Here is a 20,434-nt window from a genome sequence, read left to right as displayed (position 1 = left end):
CATAAAAACTAATAAAAACATCCCTAAAAGTGACTAGATTCTACTAAAAACATACTAAAAACAATGCCAAAAAGCGTATAAATTATCCGCTCATCACAACACCAAACTTAAATTGTTGCTTGTCCCCAAGCAACTGAAAATCAAATAGGATAAAAAGAAGAGAATATACTATAAATTCCAAACTATCAATGAAACATAGCTCCAATCAGATGAGCGGGACTTGTAGCTTTTTGCCTCTTGAATAGTTTTGGCATCTCACTTTATCCATTGAGGTTCAGAATGATTGGTATCTATAGGAACTCAGAGTTCAGATAGTGTTATTGATTCTCCTAGTTCAGTATGTTGATTCTTGAACACAGCTACTTTATGAGTCTTGGCCGTGGCCCTAAGCACTTTGTTTTCCAGTATTACCACCGGATACATAAATGCCACAGACACATAATTGGGTGAACCTTTTCAGATTGTGTCTTAGCTTTGCTAAAGTCCCCAATTAGAGGTGTCCAGGGTTCTTAAGCATACTCTTCTTTTGCTTTGGACCTTGACTTTAACCGCTCAGTCTCAAGTTTTCACTTGACACCTTCACGCCACAAGCACATGGTTAGGGACAGCTTAGTTTAGCCGCTTAGGCCAGGATTTTATTCCTTTAGGCCCTCCTATCCACTGATGCTCAAAGTCTTGGGATCCTTTTTATTTACCCTTGCCTTTTGGTTTTAAGGGTTATTGGCTTTTTGCTCTTGCCTTTTGGTTTTAAGAGATTTTGGCTTTTTCTACTTGCTTTTTCTTTTTCTATTTTTTTTTCGCCCTTTTTTTTTCTGCAAGTTTTGTTCTTTGCTGCTTTTTCTTGCTTCAAGAATCATTTTTATGATTTTTCAGATTATCAAATAACATGTCTCCTTGTCATCATTCTTTCAAGAGCCAACATATTTAACATTCTTAAACAACAACTTCAAAAGACATATGCACTGTTCAAGCATTCATTCAGAAAACAAGAAGCATTATCACCACATCAATATAATCAAACTAAGTTCAAGGATAAATTCGAAACTCATGTACTTCTTGTTCTTTTGAATTAAAACATTTTTCATTTAAGAGAGGTGATGGATTCATAGGACATTCATAACTTTAAGACATAGTTACTAACTACTAATGATCATGTAATAAGACACAAACATAGGTAAGCACTTAACACAGAAAACGAAAAACAGAGAATGTAAGAACAAGGAATGAATCCACCTTAGTGATGGTGGCGTTTCCTTCTTGAGGAACCAATGATGTCCTTGAGCTCTTCTATGTCTCTTCCTTGTCTTTATTGCTCCTCCCTCATTGCTTTTTGATCTTCTCTAATTTCATGAAGGATGATGGAGTTCTCTTGATGTTCCACCCTTAATTGTCCCATGTTGGAACTTAATTCTCCTAGGGAGGTGTTGATTTGCTCCCAATAGTTTTGTGGAGGAAAATGCATTTGAGGCATCTCCGGGATCTCATGGTGATGAGCTTCATGCGTCTCTTGAGCTCCATGAATGGGCTCTCTTGTTTGCTCCATCCTTTTCTTAGTGATGGGCTTCTCTTCCTCAATGGGAATGTCTCCTTCTATGTCAATCCCAGCCGAATTGCATAGATGGCAAATGAGGTGAGGAAAAGCTAACCTTGCCATAGTGGAGGACTTGTCAGCCACCTTGTAGAGTTCTTGAGGTATAATCTCATGAACCTCCACTTCTTCTCCAATCATGATGCTATGGATCATGATGGCCCGGTCTATAGTAACTTCAGACCGGTTGCTAGTGGAAATGATTGAGCGTTGAATGAACTCCAACCATCCTCTAGCTACAGGCTTAAGGTCCAGTCTTCTCAGTTGAACCAGTTTGCCTTTTGAGTCAATCTTCCATTGAGCTCCTTCCACACATATGTCCATGAGGACTTGGTCCAACCTTTGATCAAAGTTGACTCTCCTTTTGTAGGGGCGTGCGTTCTCTTCCATCATTGGTAAGTTGAACGCCAACCTTACATTTTCCGAACTAAAATCTAAGTAATTCCCCCGAACCATGGTGAGATAATTCTTTGGGTTCGGGTTCTTACTTTGATCATGGTTCCTTGTGATCCATGCATTAGCATAGAACTCTTGAACCATTAGAGTTCCGACTTGTTGGATGGGGTTTGTTAGAACTTCCCAACCTCTTCTATGGATCTCATGTCGGATCTCTGGATACTCATTTCTCTTGAGTTTGAAAGGGACCTCGGGAATCACCTTCTTCTTGGCCACAACATCATAGAAGTGGTCTTGATGAGCTTTGGAGATGAATCTTTCCATCTCCCATGACTCGGAGGTGGAAGCTTTTGTCTTCCCTTTCCCTTTTCTAGAGGATTCTCCAGTCTTGGGTACCATCAATGGTAATGGAAAAACAAAAAGCTTATGCTTTTACCATACCAAACTTAGAATATTGCTCGCCCTCGAGCAAGAGAAGAAAGAATAGATGAAGAAGAAGAAGAAAATATGGAGGAGAGGAGGGAGAGGTGTATTCGGCCAAGAAGAGAAGAGAGGGTTGTGTTGTGTGAAAATGAGGAAGAATGGAGGGCTTTATATAGGGAGGGGAGGGGGATTAATTTCGGCCATATAGGGTGGGTTTGGGTGGGAAATTGATTTTGAATTTTGAAGGTAGGTGGAGTTTATGAGGTAGGTTTATGGGGAAGAGTGGATGGATGTGAGTGGTGAAGTAGTGATAGGGAAGAGAGATTGAGGTGATTGGTGAAGAGTTTTGGGGAAGAGTGTTTATTGGGAAGAGAGGATGAACATTGAGAAGAGGGAAGAGAGTGAGTGGTGGTAGGTGGGGATCCTGTGGAGTCTACAGATGCTGAGTTGATCCTGTGGGGTCCACAGATCCTGAGGTGTCAAGGATTTGCATCCCTGCACCCATTAGGCATGTAAAATGCCTTTGCATGCAATTCTGGCGTTTAAACGCCGAATTGATGCTTGTTCTGGGCGTTCAATGCCCAGATGCAGCATATTTCTGGCGTTCAGCGCCAGCTCTTCTTCACTGTGCATTTCTGCGCGTCTGAACGCCAGGATGCTGCTTGTTTCTGGCGTTCAACGCCAGAAACATGCTCTGTTCTGGCGTTGAACGCCAGACAGATGCTCCTTACTGGCGTTTAAACGCCAGTAAGTCCTTCCTCTAGGGTGTGATTTTTCTTCTGCTGTTTTTGATTCCGTTTTCAATTTTTATATTTATTTTGTGGCTCCACATGATCATGAACCTAATAAAACATGAAATAACAATAAAAATAAAATTAGATAAATAAAAATTGGGTTGCCTCCCAACAAGCGCTTCTTTAATGTCAATAGCTTGACAGTGGGCTCTCATGGAGCCTCACAGATGTTCAGAGCATTGTTGAGACTCCCCAACACCAAACTTAGAGTTTAACTGTGGAGGCTCTGGTTGACTCTGTTTTGAGAGAAGCTTATTGTGCCTTTTTTCCATATTTACAGAAGGATGCCCTTGAGTTTTAAACTCAAGGGAGTCCTCATTCAGTTGAAGGACTAATTTGCCTCTGTCAACATCAATCACAGCTCTTGCTGTGACTAGGAATGGTCTTCCAAGGATGATGGATTCATCCTCATCCTTCCCAGTATCTAGGACTATGAAATCAGCAGGGATGTAAAGGCCTTCAACCTTTACTAACACGTCCTCTACTTGTCCATAAGCCTGTTTTCTTGAATTGTCTACCATCTCTAATGAGATTTTAGCAGCTTGCACCCCAAAGATTCCCAGTTTTTCTATTACAGAGAGGGGCATGAGGTTTATCCCTGAACCAAGGTCACACAGAGCCTTTTCAAAGATCATGGTGCCTATGGTACAAGGTATTAAGAACTTTCCAGGATCCTGTTTCTTCTGAGGCAATGTCAGTTGATCCAGATCACTTAGTTCATTGGTGAACAAGGGAGGTTCATCTTCCCAAGTCTCAATACCAAATAATTTGGCATTTAGCTTCATGATTGCACCAAGGTACTTGGTAACTTGCTCCTTAGTAACATCCTCATTCTCTTCAGAAGAGGAATACTCATCAGAGCTCATGAATGGCATAAGGAGGTTTAATGGAATCTCTATGGTCTCTAGATGAGCCTCAGATTCCTTTGGTTCCTCAAAAGGAAACTCCTTATTGATCACTGGACATCCCAGGAGGTCTTCTTCCTTGGGATTCACGTCCTCCCCTTCCTCTTTGGATTCGGCCATGATGGTTATATCAATGGCCTTGCACTCTCCTTTTGGATTTTCTTCTGTATTGCTTGGGAGAGTACTAGGAGGGATTTCAGTGATCCTTTTACTTAGCTGGCCCACTTGTGCCTCCAAATTTCTAATGGAGGACCTTGTTTCATTCATGAAACTTACAGTGGTCTTAGATAGATCAGAGACTAAGTTTGCTAAATTAGAGGTATTTTGTTCAGAGTTCTCTGTCTGTTGCTGAGTGGATGATGGAAAAGGTTTGCTATTGCTAAACCTGTTTCTTCCACCATTATTAAAGCCTTGTTGAGGATTTTGTTGATCCTTCCATGAGAGATTTGGGTGATTTTTCCATGAGGGATTATAGGTGTTTCCATATGGTTCACCCATGAAATTCACCTCTGCTATTGCAGGGTTCTCAGGTTCATAGGCCTCTTCTTCAGAAGGCGCCTCTTGAGTACTGTTGGATGCAGCTTGCATTCCATTCAGACTCTGAGAAATCATATTGACTTGTTGAGTCAATATTTTATTCTGAGCCAATATGGCATTCAGAGTATCAATTTCAAGAACTCCCATTACTCACAGATTTCTCTCAGAAGTGTACATGAACTGGTTATTAGCAACCATGTCAATGAGTTCTTGAGCTTCTGTAGGCGTTTTCTTTAGGTGAATGGATCCACCTGCAGAAGTATCCAATGACATCTTAGCTAATTCAGACAGACCATCATAGAATATATCCAGGATGGTCCATTCTGAAAGCATGTCAGAAGGACACTTTTTGGTCAGTTGCTTGTATCTCTCCCAAGCTTCATAGAGGGATTCACCTTCTTTCTGTTTGAAGGTTTGAACATCCACTCTAAGCTTGCTCAGCTTTTGAGGAGGAAAGAACTTGGCTAAGAAAGCCTTGACCAGCTTATCCCAAGAGTTCAGGCTATCCTTAGGTTAAGAATCCAACCATATTCTAGCTCTATCTCTCACAGCAAAAGGGAAAAGTATGAGCCTGTAGACTTCAGGATCTACTCCATTAGTCTTAACAGTATCACAGATCTGCAAGAATTCAGTTAAGAACGGAAAAGGATCTTCAGATGGAAGTCTATGAAACTTGCAGTTTTGCTGCATCAGAGAAACTAATTGAGGTTTCAGCTCAAAATTGTTTGCTCTAATGGCAGGAATTGAGATGCTTCTTCCATGTAAATTGGAATTAGGTGCAGTGAAGTCACCAAGCATTCTCCTTGCATTATTATTATTATTTTCGGCTGCCATCTCCTCTTCTTGTTCAAAAATTTCTGAAAGGTGCTTGCTGGATTGTTGTAATTTAGCTTCTCTTAGTTTCCTCTTCAGAGTCCTTTCAGGTTCTGGATCTGCTTCAACAAGAATATTCTTGTCCTTGCTCCTGCTCATATGAAAAAGAGGAAACAGAAAAATAATAATAATTGGGATCCTTTTTACCCAGGTATAGAGGTCCCTGTGTGAGTAGAAGAAAAGAAGGAGAAAAGAATGTAATGTAAGGAAAGAAACACAAGGGTGAGGAGAGCAGAGATGTGAGATGAAGAGAAGTGTTAGTAGATGAATAAATAAATAGAAGGGGATGAGAGAGAAAGAGAATTTTTGAAGATTATTTTTGAAAAATGGTTAGTGATTTTCGAAAATTAAAAGAAGAAATAAATTAAAATTGAATTTTGAAACAATTAGTTAATTAAAAAGAATTTTTAAAAAAGAGGGAGATATTTTCGAAAATTAGAAAGAGAGGGTTAGTTAGTTAGGTAGTTTTGAAAGAGATGAGAAACAAACAAAAAGTTAGTTAGTTAGTTGAAACAAATTTGAAAATCAATTTTTGAAAAGATAAGAAGATAAGAAGTTAGAAAAGATATTTTAAAATCAAATTTTTGAAAAAGATATGATTTTGAAAAAGATAAAATAAAAAGATATTTTTTTGAAAAGACATGATTCAAATTAGTTTTTGAAAAAGATTTGATTTTTAGAATCACAATTAATGACTTGATTCACAAGAAATCACAAGATATGATTCTAGAACTTAAAGTTTGAATCTTTCTTAGCAAGCAAGTAACAAACTTGAAATTTTTGAATCAAAACATTAATTGATGATGTTATTTTCGAAAATTAGGAGATAAAGATAAGAAAAAGATTTTTGAAAAATATTTTAAAAATTTTCGAAAATAAATAGGAAAAGTGAAAAAGATATGATTTTTGAAAAAGATTTTGAAAAAGATAAAATTTGAAAATTTGATTTGACTCATAGAAAACAACTAGATTTTAAAAATTTTTGGAAAAGTCAACTCAAATTTTCGAATTTTATGAGAGGAAAAAGGGAAAGATATTTTTTTGATTTTTTTTGAATTTTTATGATGAGAGAGAAAAACATGAAAATGATGCAATGCATGAAAATTTTTAGATCAAAACAATGAATGCATGCAAGAATGCTATGAATGTCAAGATGAACACCAAGAACACTTTGAAGATCATGATGAACATCAAGAACATATTTTTGAAAAATTTTTGATGCAAAGAAAACATGCAAGACACCAAACTTAGAAATCTTTAATGCTTAGACACTAAGAATTCAAGAATGCATATGAAAAACACCATACAACACAGAACAATATAATATGAAGATCAATCAAGAAGGTTTATCAAGAACAACTTGAAGATCATGATGAATGCAATGCATGAATGCATTTTTTTTCAAAAAGTGCAAATGGAGATGCAATTGACACCAAACTTACAAATTGACTCAAGACTCAAACAAGAAACACAAAATATTTTTTTGATTTTTATGATTTTCTAATTTTTTTTGGATTTTTCGAAAATTATTTGTGAAAAAGAAAAATAAGGATTCCAAAATTTTTAATATGAATTTCAAGAATCTTGCACTCTTAGTCTAAAGCTCCAATCTGAGGGTTAGACATGGCTTAATAGCCAGTCAAGCTTTAGCATGTAAATCAAGTGGATCAGGAACAGCAACAGGTGGATCAGCAACAACTAGCTTGCTCTTGATAATGTTGGGTTGGAAGCCCCAGTCTAAATGAATTTAGATACGGCTTTACAGCTAGTCAGGCTTCAACATGCTTCATGAAACACTAGAATTCATTCTTAAAAATTCTGAAATAATTTTCGAAAACAGATGAGAAATTTTAGAAAGATTTTTGAAAAAAAAATTTGAAAAATTTTTGGAAATAAAACAAAAAGAAAATTACCTAATCTGAGCAATAAGATGAACCGTCAGTTGTCCAAACTCGAACAATCCCCGGTAACGGCGCCAAAAACTTGGTGCACGAAATTGTGATCTTAGGCAACGGCGCCAAAAACTCTGTACGCACGTCTTAATAAATCGTTTTTCATTCACAACTTCGATACAACTAACCAGCAAGTGCACTGGGTCATCCAAGTAATAAAACCTTACATGAGTAAGGGTCGATCCCACGGAGATTGTTGGTATGAAGCAAGCTATGGTCATCTTGTAAATCTCAGTCAGGCGGATATCAAATGGTTATGGAGTTTTCGAAAATAATACTAATTAAACAGAAAATAAAAATAGAAATACTTATGTATATCACTGGTGAGAATTTCAGATAAGCGTATAGAGATGCTTTCGTCCCTCTGAATCTCTACTTTCCTGCTGTCTTCATCCAATCAGTCTTACTCTTTTCTATGGCTGGCTTTATGTAAGGACATCACCATTGTCAATGGCTACTTTTCTTCCTCTCTGGAAAATGGTCCGATGCGCTGTCACTGCATGGCTAATCATCTGGAGGCATCACCTTGGTCAGTGGCTGCATCCCATCCTCTTGTGAAAATGGTCCAAATGCTCTGTCACAGCACGGCTAATCATCTGAGGTTCTCGATCATACTGGAATAGGATTCACCCTCCTTTTGCGTCTGTCACTACGCCCAGCACTCGCGAGTTTGAAGTTCGTCACAGTCATTCAATCCCAGAATCCTACTCGGAATACCACAGACAAGGTTTAGACTTGATCACAGGATCAAAAATACAATCCAGGATGTCTAATACAATAGTAAAAAGTTCTATTTATAATAAACTAGCCACTAGGGTTTACAGAAGTAAGTAATTGATGCATAAATCCACTTCCGGGGCCCACTTGGTGTGTGCTTGGGCTGAGCTTTAGCTTTCCACGTGCAGAGGCTTCTTTTGGAGTTGAACGCCAGGTTGTAACGTGTTTCTGGCGTTCAACTCTGGTTTGTGACGTGTTTCTGGTGTTTAACTCCAGACAGCAGCGTAGAACTGGCATTCAACGCCCTTTTAGGTCATCTAAACTCGGCCAAAGTATGAACTATTATATATTTCTGGAAAGCCCTGGATGTCTACTTTCCAACGCAATTGGAAGCGCGCCATTTTGAGTTCTGTAGCTCCAGAAAATCTACTTCGAGTGCAGGGAGATCAGAATCCAACAGCATCAGCAGTCCTTCTTCATCCTCTGAATCTGATTTTTGCTCAAGTCCCTCAATTTCAGTCAGAAAATACCTGAAATCACAGAAAAACACACAAACTCATAGTGAAGTCCAGAAATGTGAATTTAACATAAAAACTAATAAAAACATCCCTAAAAGTGACTAGATTCTACTAAAAACATACTAAAAATAATGCCAAAAAGCGTATAAATTATCCGCTCATCAAAAGCACATAATCTTTGTGACATTTCTTGTTATTCATTTTCTTCGTAAAATTAGCAGATGTTTCACATTATAGTATTAAAATAAAATGCAGATTGAAGTAAGTAAATGTGGTATTAATGACATAACTAATAAAAATAGGATCATAGAGACCAACAAAAAAAGAAAAAATAAACATTCCATCAAATATATTTTTCGAGAATGATAAAACTAGAAGCCAGCTTCTAATTTGGATCACCTGTAACCAAATCTTAAAAATGTTGATCGACATTGCAGTTTAGGTCCCCATCCAAAAAGTCATATTATTATCAATCACCTTTTCCTTTTTCTTTTCTTTTTTTTTTCTTTTTTTTTCTTTTTCTTTTCTTTTTCTTTTGAGAAAATGACAAATATGTTTTTGATTTTTTGCCACGCGGACATTTTAGGTCCCTGAGGATTGAAAAATATATTTACGTCCTTGACCTCCTTAAAACCAGGACATTTAAATTCCTCCGTTCAACTGAGCTTGTGAGACGTAACGGCGATGTCTGACACGGACTCCGTTCTGCTGATGTGGCCATTACGGTGTGCCGCATAGATGCGCAAATAGGTTTAGGCACAAAAAATTTCCCCACCCCAAGAACGACGCCGTTCGTGTCCCCCCCCCATGCTCATCCTTTTGCTTTTTTAAATTTCCTTTAAAGCCTATAAGACAGCAATATAATTACAGAAACCCCATAACAAAGATCAAAACTCAAAAGTCACAGTCATACTCTGTTTCTCCATAAAAAAAGTCTCAGTTTCTTATTCCTTGTTGCGTGGTGAAGTCATCGAAGGAGAAGGTGAAGGGACAACATTGTTTGCTTGTCGTCTCTCTTCGTATACGAAGGTAAGTTTCGTTGACCTCATTAATTCGTTTTCTGTAGAAGGATTTTAGTTGGTACATGGGTTTGGGAAGATGCATGTTGCGTATTGTAATGTGGGTTTATTTTGTTGTTGTTTAGGGTTTGATTCATAAACTGCAACCTATTACATAAATGATAGTGAAATCTGTGTTGGGGAAAAGTTGTTTTGTTCAATTGTTATCTCTGATCATGAGTAAAATTGCATGCGAATAGAACTAAATTTTACAGAATAGTGAAATACACGTTTGATTCATTCAAAATGGTAAGAATGGTTGGTTTATATTTTTCAGATGGATGATTACTATGTGGTGCCAGTTTTATATCATGGGGATAATTTTACCAGGAGAGATGGTGGTGAGCTTGTTTATGTGGATGGTAAGGTAGAGAAGTTTCTGAAGATGGACAATGATTTTGTCAACTTCGGAGACTTGGTAACCTTGTTCAAGGGCTTAGGATATCAATCATACAAGGCTGTCTACTGGTATGACCCAACTAGTCCAAACATTGAGTCAAGGCTGCATATTCTGACAGGGGATGCAGGGATCAATATGATGCGAGAGAATAAAATAAAGAATCTAAAAAATGATGAGTTCTACATTTACTTTGACTACCCCGTGGATAATCCTGAGATTGTTGATACTACGGTAAAGAGAGTAATAGACAAGTGGATATAGATGATGTTCTAGAAGAACTTCATACATCCTTCTCCTCCTTCTCCTCTGATGATGGGTACGAGAGCACGGAAGATGTTTGTATAAACCTCCACCACCAGGGTTTGAAGGTGATAGTGATTCAACTAACAGCAGTGAAGGAGATCAGAATGCTAAAAGAAAAAAAGCTTTAAAGGGAAAAAAGAAAATTGTGTCTCCAAAGAATGCAGCTGCAAAGAGGCAAGGGTTAAAGAGAAATGCTAACACAGAGAAGAAGAAGGTGAAGCATGGGAGGAGGGTGAACAGAAGTGGTGGACATAGTGGAAATGGAAGGATGGGAACAAGTGTTGAAGGTGTATATAATGTAGGTAATAGGCCTAATGTGCAGAATGATGGAAATGATGGGCCTAATGTGCAGCTCAATGTGCATCCCAACAGGGAACTAGTAGTTGGGTTTTATGTTAGTGACGTCCAGTCAAATAAAGAAGACCCCATATTTGAGTATCAGTATGAAGAATTACATACCCCCATCTCATCAGAGGATGAAGACAGCAGACATCACTTTCCTCAATTTGATGATGAATATGCTTTTGGAGAGGGAGATTTGAATTAGGGACTAGGTTTGCCACCATTGAAAGGTTTAAGAAAGTGTGAAAAATCCATTCATTACTGAGGGTAGGGAGCTACAATGGATTAAGAATGATAGGGAGAGAGTCAGAGTGGATTACAAAGATGAGAAGTGTCCTTTCTTAGTGCATTTGTCATACAATAAGACTCTGCAGTGTTACCAAGTGAAGACATATAAAGATGAACACACATGTGCTGGGATTTAGGGAGTAATGCTGCTGATCAGCATTGGATTAGTAAGAAGGTTGAGAAGAGGATGAACACTCAACCACACATGACCACAAAAGAAGCAATTGATTTTCTTAGAGAAGAATTTTCATTATGTGTCCATCCGGAAATGGTTTACAGGGCAGTAAGGGAGGCAAAGGAGACTATTATGGGTAATGAGCGAGATCAATACACTAAGCTCCGGGATTATGCATTTGAGATTTTATGGAGCAACCCAAGATCAACCTCACGATTAGAGCTAACCCCAATTCCACAGTCTCCCCCTGTCTTTGATAAAATATATATATGCTTAGATGCATGTAAGCAAGGTTTCAAGGGTGGTTGTAGGCCTTTTTTACATCTTGATAACTATTTTCTTAAGATATATTGGGGGGGCAGCTTTTAACAGCAGTGGCACAGGATGCAAACAACCAAGTTTATGTGGTTGCTTATAGTGTTGGAAGGTCTGAAACCAAGGATTTCTGGAAGTGGTTTCTGACTCTCCTTTAAGAAGACCTAGGAGATATAATCAGTCATGGTTGAAACTTCATATTCACTCAATAAAAGGTAAATTTTACATTGATAGTTAACTTTATATTATTCTATTTGCAATTTGTATGTAATTCTGATATGAATTTTACATTGGTTCTTAACTCTATACTCTATATTATTCTATTTGTAATGTGTATGTAAATCTAATTTGAATAATACATTGATTGTTAACTCTATATTATTCTATTTGCAATTTGTACGTAATTCTGATATGAATTTTATATTGATTGATAACTCTATACTCTATACTATTCTATTTGCAATGTGTATGTAAATCTGATCTAAATAATATATTGATTGTTAACTCTATATTCTATATTATTCTATTTGCAATTCGTATATAAATCTGATCTAAATTTTACACTGTTTGTTAATTTTACATTATCTTGTTTGTTTTAACTATTTAATGCATGGTTTGTTACCTACTCTGAAGGAGGTGATGCCAAATGTGCATCATCGCAATTACGTGATGCACATTTGTAAGAATTTTATCAACCAATTCAAAGACTTTTATATCAAAGAGATCATTTAGGAGTGTGCTAGGTGCACTACGAAACCCGAATTCAACAAATGCATGGAGAAGCTAAAAGGAGTCAATCAAGGTACATGGAAATACCTAAACAAGTTTGAGCCATCTACATAGGTCAAAGCTTATTTCTCCCATTGTCCTAAGCTAGACAACCTCACAGATAACATGCGTAAGGTCTTTAATGCAAAGATCGTGAACTAAAGAAGCAAGCCCATTCTCACAATGTGTAAGGAAATTATGTGTTATCTAATGAGGAGAATGGTGAACCATAAGCGGCTATTAGACAACTATCCTGGCAAGCTTGCACTAGTTTAGTAAAAGAGGATGGAAAGGCTTGTCAAACTTAGCACCAAATGGATGGCATAATGGACTAGTGACCATGAAAGGAAGAGGCTTGAGGTGAGTCGCAAAGCAATCAGGGTGGATGTAGATCTCATCAAGCATAGATGCTCATGCAACAGATGGTAGTTGACTGGTATTTATAGGATTATATTTCTACAATAAAATGTTTATAACTATTAGATTATATTTCATCCTAATGTGCTTTGATTATTTCATTCCCACGTTGTTTTAGAAATGCCTTGCTACCATGCAATTGCTTCCATTAGAAAGAGACATGATTCGTGATGCGTGAGCATCTTGTACCAATTTCTCCTTGTTTTCTAGTCATTTTCAGTTAGAATTATTACGTTTTATAATATTTTAGTGCAAAAATCATCTTTGGATGCTACTTTGAGTGTTTTAGTGTTTTTATTTATTTCAGGTGAAATTTGGAGCAATTAGGCAGAAGTTTGTGCAAAAAGGAGAAGATTTGGCACTACCCCTCTGGGCGTTAAATGCCTGGCTGGCGTTTAGCGCCAGGGAGCCTCACGAAAGAGGAAGCGTTCTGGCTCCTTAGGCGCTAAACGCCCAACTGGCGTTTAGCGCCAGGCAATCCGAACCAAGCCCACATCAATGAAGCATCTTCAAGTGGATTTAACCATTATTAGTTATCTTTTATTTTATTTTTGTAATTTTTATTTACAAACAATATCGTTTAGCTTTAAGATTTATTATTTTATTTTAGTTTCAAATCAAATTAGGTTAGATATAAAAAGGAAAAGAGCCTTCAAGGTGATCTCCTCACTTTCGCACTTTCACACTTTTCAGAACCCTTGTTTTCTCTGTAAGTCATGAGCCACTAAACCTCCTTGGTTAAGGTTAGGAGATCTGTTTATTTCTATAGATTGAGATTATTACTTTTCTATTTTAATTAATGTATGGATTCAGTTTCAAGGATTACTTTTGTTCTTCATTTTATGAATCTGGGTGGAACGAAAGTATGACTTTTATTCTATTTGCGTTCTTGTGACCCTTGGAAGAGGATCTCACCTAAACAACAGCTTGAAAGTAAATTCCTCCTAAACGGCTAATTACTTGAACTAATCGGGATATGTGACATATAATCCTCTTAGCTTTGGGTAATTAGGGTTTTTGTGGCCATAAACTAGAATTGAACTTAACCCTCTAATCGGAATCAAGTGACCAAGATATTGGCGGTTGATGAAGGTTAGAGGAGACTAAATCACTAAGACATTAGGGTTTAGTCAATTACAGTTTGCCATGAAATGAATCTTGCATAATTAAAATAGTTGGTAAGAAAACTTAATCCAAAAAAGTAAACATCTTCGATACCTTAACGGTTTTCTCTTATTAATTTCTCACCAATTCTCTTATTTGCTTTCTTTATTCTTGAATATCTATTTAATGAGATCTCAATTCACCAAACCAATTTTTCTGCCTTCCTAACTAAGACAATCATTCAACCGTTGTTGTTCAGTCTATCAATTCTCGTGGGATCGACCCTCACAAACCTGAGGTATTACTTGGACGACCCGGTGCATTTGCTGGTTTAGTTGTGGACATTCCAAAAATCCGCACCAAGTTTTTGGCGTCGTTGTCGGGGACTGACAGTGATTGACAACTACTAGTTGTCTGGTTATTTAGATTAGGTGTTTTTACTTTAGTTTTATTCTATTTATTTCTTTAATTTTCGAAATTAACTTACAATTTTTTCTTCAATTTTTGAAATTAAGTTTGGTGTCCCTATAGTAATTTTTCTCTTTAAATTTCGAAAATATTAGTGTTCTTCCTTGTTTAATTTTCGAATTAGTAGTTTAATTTTTCTTAATTATTTTTGAAACATTTAGGTCTATTTCTTGTTTTATCTTATTTTATTTCTTTTTACATAGGATACCTCACTGGGAATTCTCTGCACTCTGACGTAGAGATTTCCACTTTTCTTTGTTTTCTGTTTGTTTGTGAGCAGGAACAGAGACAAAGAACCCCTTCTTGATTTTGATCATGAACCTGAGAGGACCTTGAGGCGGCATTTGCAAAAAGCTAGAGCTTACAGAGCCAGTGAAAATCTCAGGGATACTTTTGAGAAGGAAGCCATGGATCCCAACAATCCCAATAATGCTGTTAATGTTAATGGTGGAAATTCGAATGGTAACAAGCAAGCTAGGAGGATGCTGAGTTCCTACACTGCTCCCACCCTTGATTTTTATGAGCGCAGTATTGCAGTACCTCCTATTGGTGCAAACAATTTTGAGCTGAAGCCACAATTGATCACTCTAGTGCAGTAAAACTACCAGTTTCATGGGCTCCTGCAGGAAGATCCAATTCTATTCATCTCCAACTTCCTGCAGATCTGTGATACTGTGAAGACTAATGGAGTGAATCCTAAAGTCTATAAGCTCATGCTCTTCCCATTTGCTGTGAGGGACAGAGCAAAACAGTGGCTGGATACTCAGCACAAGGAGAGCTTAGACTCTTGGGATAAGGTGGTCAATAGATTTTTGACCAAATTCTTCCCACCTCAAAAGCTGACTAAGCTGAGGGTGGATGTTCAGACTTTCAGGCAAAGAGATAGTGAGTCCCTCTATAAAGCCTGGGAAAGATACAAGCAGATGATTAGGAAGTGTCCCCTAGACATGTTTTCAGATTGGACCAAGCTGCATATTTTCTATGATGGCCTCTCTAAGATGGCAAAAATGTCTCTGGACAATTCTGCAGGAGGTTCCTTGCACATGAAGAAGACGCCTGAATAGGCTAATAAGCTTATTGAGATGGTTGCTAACAACCAATATCTATATTCTTCTCAGAGGAATCCTGTGAATCCTATGAAGAAATGGGTTATGGAGGTGGACACCCTGGATGCTATTCTAGCTCAGAACAAGATCATGTCACAACAGATCAGTATGATTACTCAGCACTTGAGTGGTATGCAAGTCTCAGCTGTTAATACTCAAGATGCCTCTCATGACATGAGTGGAAGCTTCAACTAAAGGGAGAATTATGATTATGCTCAACCCACTCCTGAGCAAGTTAATTATATGGGAAATTCCTCTAAAAATTCCAATAATGATCCTTATTCGAATACATTCAATCAGGGATGGAGGAATCACCCCAATTTTGGGTGGAGAGAGCAACCCCAGAAGCCTCAGCCGAATTTCAACAATAACTCTCAAGGCGATTTTAATCAGAATAAGTTCAACAATTTCAACAACTATCAATTTCAAGCTTTTTAGCCACAGCAGGCGTCCACTCAATCTCAAAGCAACCTTGACTTGGCTTCAGTAGTTGCTGAGCTCTCCAAGAGTACTGATAGTTTTATGCATGAGACTAGAGCTTCACTCAAAAACTTGGAGATGTAAGTAGGATAGTTGAGTAAGAGGATACTTGAGAGGCCTCCTTACACTCTCCCCAATGACACAGTGACTAACCCAAGAGAAGAGTGTAAGGCCCTCACAACTGCTAACGAATCCATGCTGAAGAAGGAGGTGCATATTGCTAAGGGGTCAGAGGAGAAATAAGCTCCAGAAAAGGCTGAAGTTACAATATCATAAGCCCCACTTAAGGCACCTATACAAGAGTCTAAAGTATCACACCCTTAGGAGCTCCAAGAGGAGACCAAGGACGAGCAATTCTCTTAGTTCTTGGAAGTCTTTAAAAAGATACAAGTCAATATTTCTTTTGCTGAGACTCTTGAGAAAATGCCTCCCTATGTGGCATTCATGAAAGGATTACTCTTTGAGATGAAGACCCTAAAGGGAAATGAAATAGTAGTCCTGACCAAGTAATGTAGTGCACTCATTTAGACTAAGCTGCTAAAGAAGGTGCCAGATTCAGGGAGCTTTCAGATTTCTTGTACTATTGGGAATGTCAATTTTGACAAAGTCCTTTGTGATCTTAGCTCAAGAATCAATCTGATGCCTTTGTTTGTGGTGAAGAAGTTACAAATTTAAGAGGCTCAACCTACAAGGAAAGCATTGCAGATGGCTAATAAATCTCTAAGACAGGCACATAGGCTAGTGAAAAATACCTTGGTCAAAGTTGGAGAGCTTTTTCTCCCTGCAGATTTTATAATACTTGATATGGGAGAGGATGCAAATGACTCCATAATATTAGGAAGACCATTCATGGCCACTGGGAGAACTCTAATCGATGTCGAGAGAGGTAAATTGATTCTGAGGCTAAGTGAAGGCTATTTGGTATTCAAGGTTTTTAAACCTTCATTACTCTCTATAGAAGAGGTACTTGCATGCAGCGTTCATTGCTTAAGCCTCCTCCCTTGGTGGGAACCAATACAATTCCCCCTGAGAACAAAGCTAAGTTTGGTGTTAGGCATTCATCACCCACTAAGGAGCGCAGAGGTCCCAAGAAGAAAGTACCCAAGGGCTGGAGGAACAAAAAGATTCCCACTGAGGACTTCTCACCTGGGATGAAAGTGGCGTTCAGTGTTCACTAGAAGTCCAGTCCTACCTCATACAGTAAATAGGATTCTGTCTCTGGAGCATATTGAGTTAATCCATAAGAGAAAGGAAAGAGATTCACAGTGAGGGGTGAAGACCAAAGCCCCTATGACCACCCTCCTCCTTAACGGAGATGACCATCAAGCTAGTGACGATAAAGAAGCACTTGTTGAAAGGCAACCCAACCAAGAGTATCCTTTAGTTTTAATTTCAGTTTGAGTTTCATTTATTTTTCATTGTTTTTCATAGTTTTCCTTAGTTTAATTTTGATTGTGATCATGCACAGTGCCTAGAACAAGGACAGGGGAACTCGGAAGGAAGAATAGAAAACCCTGGAGCAAGGAGAATTTGAAGAGCTCTGGCGCTAAACTCCAGGTTGAGCGTTTAACGCCAGGAATGGAGCAAGGGGACCTGGTGTTAAACGCCAGGAGCACGTTAACACCCAGAACAGACAGGCAGAGGCTGGCGTTAAACGCCAGGTGGGCGTTTAACACCCAACTATGGCACTATTTTGAAGCTTTGTCACCTCTCTTAAGGCGCTAAACGCCAGCTGGGTCATGGGTGTTTAGCACCAATACTTGTCCCTAAAAAAGTGCCATTGTTGGCGCTAAATGCCGAGGTTGACGTTTAGCGTTAGGCACACCAGTTTCGAATATGAAGGTAAGGGTGTTTAACCAATGGTTAAAACCCCAACTCTCACCCAATTCCTAAAATCACCTCCCATCAACCTATCAAATCCCTTTAATCTTTCAACATACCCCCACTCTATCCAATCACCACTCATCAATCTCTATTCCCCATTAACCACATTCAAATTTTATTTTCCCTCCCACCCTTACTCCCTATAACCGAACCCTCCCCCCCACCTATATAAATATGGATAAATACCCATTTTCTCACCTCTTATCCCCACACCTCCAACTACCATCTTCCATCTTACTATCTCCTTATTTTCATACACTATCTTTTTCCCCACTAAACCGTAGCTCCCCTCCTTCCACTTTTCTTTCTCTTTTGCTTCCCTATTACCATATTCCCTTTTTCTATCTTTTCTCTATTTTATCTTTTACTTTGTTCGGGGACGAGCAAAACTTTTAAGTTTGGTATTGGATGCTCCGCTTTTTCCTCATTTTTACTATCCCAATGGCACCCAAAATCGGTGAATCATCTTCAAGGAAGAGGAAAGAGAAGGCACCTGCCTCCAGTCCTTATAATTTCATCCAGTTTTTCTCCAAGACCCACGAGGATCACTTCCATGAGATAATGAGCAAAAAGAAAGGGATCCACAAGGTCCGCTTTGATCTTCAGCCGGAGGAGTACCCGAAGATCTGGGAATAGATTTTGAGGAGGGGTTGGGAAGTTCTGACCAACCCCGTGACTGAAGTGGGTGTGCTTATGGTCAGGGAGTTCTACGCCAATGCTTGGGTGACCTATAAGCATGCCACTAACGTTAACTCGGATCTAAATAACTGGCGCACCTTGGTTCGAGGGGAGATTATGGAGTTTCGTCCAAAGAGGGTGGGGGAGATACTTCACCTGCCACCATATTGAGACGACCCTCACTCTTACACGCAGAGTGTCAACACTGACCAGAGACTGGACCAGGTCCTTGCTGATATTTACCTCTCCGGAGCACAGTGGAAGAGGGAAGCCAAAGGTCAGTCGTACTAGCTGGTTATGCACGATCTGAGGCTAGTTGCTCGGGGGTGGTTGGAGTTTATTTACCGCTCCATCATCCCTACAAGTAACCGATCTGATGTTACAGTGGACCAAGAAGTGATGATTTATTGCATCATGCTCGGTAATGAGGTGGAAGTACACCGCGTGATTCCTCAGGAGCTGTACCGAATAGCCGAGAAGGCCTCCACCTCTACGAGATTGGCCTTCCCTCACCTCATCTTTCGCCTGTGTGCTGAGGCCCGAGTCCGCTTGATGGTGATACCCCTATTGACATTGACCGACTTATCACTAGGAGGGTATGGAGTATGCTAGGGAGCATGGGCATTCACCACTGTAGGAGCCAGTTCCTCCTCCTCAACAGGAGCTTCCGAAGATGCCTCAGGGATTCTATTTCCATCTCTGTGACTACTGGGACCAGTTAATGACATCCATTAAGAAGATAACATCATCTGTTGATCAGCTGAGGATTGAGCATCAGGACCACTTGGCCTTTCTCCACCAACTAGTGGAGGAGCAGCTGAGGCAAAGACACGACATAGATAAGCTGAAGCCCCAGAAAGGATTCCCATGAGGGAGCAGCAGCCGCCATGACTGAGGTAGTTGAGTTTCTTTATCTTTTGCTTATCTTATTTTCTATTTCTCAATATTTTTATCTTATTTTCTGTCTTCTATTAAAGCTTTTGCATGATCACTAGTAGTCTTTTATTGCTTTCTAGTTTAATTATTTATCTTGTATTATGCTAAAGATGTCTCATGTATTGCTCACTGAGCTCAAAAAATAAAAATAAAAAGAAAAGAAATAGTAAAATACATGAGGCTTGAGTTATATATTATGAGTTTTTCTAGTTACTTGATGTGGTGGCATTATCTTTAATTCTGAATGTATGAATAAACAGTGCATATTTGATATTGAAATTAAGAATATTAGTTCTTAAGGTACAGGAACCTAGAGAAATATTATGGATTCTCTAAAACTCAGTGAGAAATTGACCCTTGAAGCAAAACAAACAGCAAAAAGAAAAGAGAAAAAAAAGAAGAAAAATAAAAAGGCAAAGTCCAAGGCTCTGAGCATCAATGGTTAGGAATGTTTAAAAGGATTAAAAGCTCATAAGAGTTGTTTTCCTAACCATATTCTTGTGATGTAAATGTGTCAAGTAATCCTTGAGACAGAGCACTAAGAGTCGAGATCAAGTGCAATTATAGAGTATGCCTAAGGCTCTGAGCACCACTAACTAGGAGGAAATAAAAAGAAAAATTAGAACTCAAGGAGTTCCCCAGTCAAGTGCTTGTGGTGTTGTTGTATCAAGTTAACCTTTAAGACAAAACACTTAGAGTCACAGCTAGGCTCAAGGTGCAAAGCACCAAAAGAACAGAAAAGAAAAAGCTGTGTTCAAGGATCAATTAGAGCCTAAGGGAGAGAGTCCATAATATCATCCGAGTTCTAGTGCTGAAGGTTATCAATATATCTGAACTTCAAAGGATAGTGAGATGCTGAACCTATTCAGAGTTAGAGTGTCATTAGCCCCACTCAGTACTTAGACATTAGCTTAAATGAACACTCAAGACTTAGGCATTTTTCTCTTCTTTTCTCAGTCTTATATTGTTTTAGTTCCTTGAGGACAAGCAACAGTTCAAGTTTAGTATT

General features: G+C 38.5%; 1 non-coding gene across 1 annotated transcript; it reads left to right on the top strand.

Annotated features, from left to right (window-relative positions):
* The first annotated feature begins 4,970 nt into the window (after positions 1 to 4,970).
* LOC148578277 (small nucleolar RNA R71) lies at positions 4,971 to 5,078 on the top strand. Its single transcript, XR_015902913.1, has one exon. It is a non-coding gene; the product is annotated as a small nucleolar RNA R71 (small nucleolar RNA).
* The last annotated feature ends 15,356 nt before the right edge of the window (positions 5,079 to 20,434 follow it).

The sequence above is a fragment of the Arachis ipaensis genome, chromosome B1 (assembly GCF_059453495.1).
Source record: "Arachis ipaensis isolate K30076 ecotype BB chromosome B1, ASM5945349v1, whole genome shotgun sequence".
Taxonomy (NCBI): Eukaryota; Viridiplantae; Streptophyta; class Magnoliopsida; order Fabales; family Fabaceae; genus Arachis; species Arachis ipaensis.
The sequence above is the reverse complement of the archived record's forward strand: the minus strand, read 5'-3'. Positions and strand labels throughout refer to the sequence as shown.